Source organism: Suncus etruscus, chromosome 4, assembly GCF_024139225.1.
Source record: "Suncus etruscus isolate mSunEtr1 chromosome 4, mSunEtr1.pri.cur, whole genome shotgun sequence".
Taxonomy (NCBI): domain Eukaryota; kingdom Metazoa; phylum Chordata; class Mammalia; order Eulipotyphla; family Soricidae; genus Suncus; species Suncus etruscus.
In genome coordinates, this window is record NC_064851.1 from 23,954,129 (window position 1) to 23,958,389 (window position 4,261).

General features: G+C 42.7%; 1 pseudogene; it reads left to right on the forward strand.

Moving 5' to 3' along the window:
* Positions 1–1,564: 1,564 nt before the first annotated feature.
* On the forward strand, positions 1,565–3,565 carry LOC126007009 (DNA replication complex GINS protein SLD5-like; annotated as a pseudogene).
* The last annotated feature ends 696 nt before the right edge of the window (positions 3,566–4,261 follow it).

Below are 4,261 nucleotides of genomic sequence, written 5' to 3' on the forward strand. Positions count from 1 at the left end.
TGCGGGCAAGAAGGACAGCAGAAGAAGCACTTTAAGCCTGCATTTCTCAGCTGGAGATTGCCCCCCAACCCCCAACCCCCAAGGTACCACAAGGAAAGTCATGTAAATGAGTGGGCAACTATATGAGATCAAAGAGCCAATGGTAGGACAGGGGTATCAGAGGAAGAAACAAGGCTAGAGGGACCATAGTCAGAAAGTTGAGAAATGCTGCTCCAAATTATTGTCCCTTTGCCTGATTCTTCAAGAGGAATTTATCTCATGAATTGCACTAACAGAAGACACAGAAGTCTCAGATCTGCAACCCTAGGGAGGGATGAGATAAGTGATGCCACAGACATGAACTAGCCTCCCTCCCAGCAAGTTAGAGAAGTGACTGGACCCCTTCATGCCTCTCTCCCTTCCAACTGACAAACTCTCAATATTTACAGACACCCCCAGAGACCAACAAACCAAAATAAATAAAATCAAGTCACAGCACCACCTGCTGGAAATGTCGAAATAGTTCAACTCTAAATTGTTGATCTAGATTTGGGGTGGGGAATGTGGTGGGGAGGTGGGATGCTTTTGAAGCATAAGGTACTGACTTTAGCAGAGTAGGTAGGTATGAATTCACTGTAATCTCCAGTCCCTTTATAGGGTGATATTATTATTTATCCCATCGACTACTGAGCAATTTAAATTGTAGAAGGAGATGAACCATGTGCTGACTAGCCAACCAATTACACAGACAGCTGGAACTAGACCAATAACTGGTCATATCCTGTATATTCTCTCCTGAGATGGAGAAGATAATAAGGATCTAAACCCTTGGGTTTTGCCTGTAATCACAAGATGGGTCCAGCAGCACTGGTGCAAATGGATTACTTTACTACTACTTTTCTCATCTGAAAGCTGGAGAAGCTATTCTATTGGCTTCAACCACAGAAAATCTGGGACCAGTCACTTCATCTGTGCTGGCAGAGCTACCCCAGAGTTGTATAAATTTTATAAGAATGTCTCCAGGGTGCACCATTCACATTAACGATTGTCCCCTGGAATAGCACAATGCCTAATTTCAGTCTTGTATATTGTGGTTCTCAGTTGTAATTTATTTACTTAATCAGATTATAAAAAAGAGGGAGTCAGAGGGTAAAACATGATGCAGGAAGGAATTGTCAAGAATAGATATAACCTAGCCAGGTCTGCTTTAGTGTCAACCATGGGAAAGTTTCGAAAAGAAAATAATCAGTTTTCTATTGCTGCTTAACAATTTACTCCCAAACATATCAAACAATCATTTCAGAGGTTCTGTGCTTCTAGAATTCAATAGCAGATTAGCTGGGCATTTGTGGTTCAAACTGTTTCTGGAGGTTACTGTCAAGATATTGAGTGGAGAGAGGAATGTGGGAGCTGAGAATTGGCAGTTGCATGGAGTTGTGAAACCTCCCAGACCTTTTCTTCTGTAGCCTGGAGCTCCTTGGAGGTCCTGGGCTGCTTCTGCTGAACTTCCTGTGCTGGCAGTTGGCTGCCTCAACCCCAGTGACCTTCTGCCTCCCGGGTGCCCAAAGAGTATGACAGAGAATGATCTCTGGATCTTGCAGGGCAGGACTCTGACCAGAGTAGCCCGGAAGTGGTCCTTATTCCAATAGAGTTTATTGAAAGGCTGCAGTAGGCTTAGCTGAATGAAAAGTTGTCCCTGAGTTGCTGGAAAGCAAATTAGAAATTGTGGAATGTGTCATAGAACAACAGGATCACATGGAAGAAAATCTCAGGAGAGCCAAGAGGGAAGATCTGAAGGTCAGTATCCAACCAATGGAGATAGAAAGGATTTATTATGTCCTTTGCAACTACTGGCATTGTTAGCTCATAAAGATAGAGAAGATTTTTTCCCCTATATCCTTGAAAAGGGGAAAACAAGCCAGGAGGGGGAATATCCTAGCCTTTCTCCTGAAGAGCTTGCCTTTTCCAAAGAGTATATGGCTAAAACAGAGATCTATCTAAAGAATGTTGCCTGGAAGCATATGCTGAGTAACTTACAAAGATAAGTAAATTTTTTTAAAAATCGGTTCCCATTGGCATAATGATTTGGCTTAGGCCTCAGAAGAATGGGCATCACCCACACACACCTGAACAATGGATACCATTTATGGAAACAACCACATTTGTCTATAACATTATCAGGATCCAAGCCTCTACCAGGGAAGACCTACCACTGCTTTGGCATTGACTTACTCCAAAGAGTGCTCTCAATACCCAGACGACTCAGCAACAGTCTGCATGCAGGGCAGATCGCTCCGCATTTAATGGTATGCTGAAACTAGAGGATGCTCCACATCAGCCTGACATCGATGAAAGAAATGCACAGAATCCAGAGTCTTTAAATATAAGAATCTGATACCAACAATAGCTAAAGTGTGAAAAAGTTTCACTGGGACCTTGAGAATGACTCGAGTTGGACGGACTGGTATGCCTGGAACCGAGTTGGTCTTATGCCAATAAACTTCTGGGGTGAGGTCTTTTTGTAATCAGGTCAAGGATTTTTTTTCATTTTCCCATTTTTCTGGACCTATGAAAACAACGGCGATTGCCACTATCACACCTTTACTATATATATATATTTACTCTTATCCTTTAAGGAAAAAAATACAACTTACTGAACTTAAAAACAAATAACTGTAGTAGAATGCCTGTCTCGAATACAGGCAGGGGATGGGAAGGGATGTGGGGGTTATGTTACACTGGTGAAGGGGGTGTTCTGGTTATGACTGTAACCCAACTATGATCATGTTACTTAAATAAAAATATATTTTAAAAAATAGGTTCCCAAACTGTAGGGTACTTATCTGAGACCCACCCATTTCTGGGAGGGGTCTTGGGAACCGGATAATAGGTGTGACTTTACCTGCGAGCCCCTCCCATTCCTGGGAGGGGTCTTGGAATAGGTAGATAAACCCGGAAGCCAGGGGATTAAGGGTCTTTGCCTTTTGGCCCTGCTGGGCGCTCGGGGGAAGATGACTGAATTATAAGATGCAGGGCTAAGAATGGCCGAATGCTTAAAAGGTTATGAGATAGGCCACACACACGTGGTGGCTAGGGCCTAAATAAAGATGATTCTTCCTGAAGCCTGCCTGTGAGTGAGTGATTTCACCTGGGCGACTCGCCGGCTGCATGGGGGTTGCTGAGCCACGTGGCCTGGGATGGCAGACAGAGAAATCCACCTCCATCCATCGCCATCCAGCCCCATCCTTAATTATTTAACACTACACCAAACTAAATCTAGATTCATATGTGTTTCTAAAGTGAAAGAATATCAAGAAAACATACTAACAGAACCAGAAACAGGCGAGCAGAGACATTATGTGACTGACTTGGAGGAAGGCTCTCAGCACTTAATCCTTTTTATTTTATTTTATTTTATTTTATTTTATTTTATTTTTTCTAGCACTTAACCCTTTATAGAACAATTTCCTGTCTAGTTGCTTCAGGACCAGTACAGCTAATTTAGACCAAAAGTGAATAAATAGTGGAAGATGAAATAAGAAAAGATATTGAGTGGAGACAATATTTGAAGAAATTAGAGTGCATGAAATTTTTTATTTTTTTTTTTTTGTGGTTTTTGGGTCACACCCGGCAGTGCTCAGGGGTTATTCCTGGCTCCACGCTCAGAAATTGCTCCTGGCAGTCACAGGGGACCATATGAACGCTGGGATTCAAACCAATGACCTCCTGCATGAAAGGCGAATGCCTTGCCTCCATGCTATCTCTCCGGCCCTGAGTGCAAGAATTTTATGCTGGCACCATCTACTATCCCTGTTGATCTTAACTGGGGTGGCCCTGTTGGGCTCCAGTATCATTAGACCCAAACACTAAGCATTCAGACCTTCTTAGGAGGCCAAATATCAATGAATGGACCCCAGCCCTTCAGACACTGTTTAGTACAACCATCTCCAAAAATAAATAAAGAATAAAAATAAAAAAGATGTTGGGTGGAGCTGAAATGATCAAAATCCCTTAAGCTCATTTGGGTAGCTACGGCAGGAGACCTGTTTCTTTCTGATTGTAAGAAACATCAGCTATTTGTCATATGAGCTTCTCAATGGACTACCAAAGCATCTGTCCTATAGAGCAGATGAGGTCTGGGATGGAAACTGTGATTGAATTTATAACCTAACACCAGACCAACACACCTGAGACCTTTTCCTCAGTACTTCATGGATACAACTACACAATGGTACACATACCAGGAAGGGAGTCCATTGGGGGTCATTGGGAGGCCAGTGTT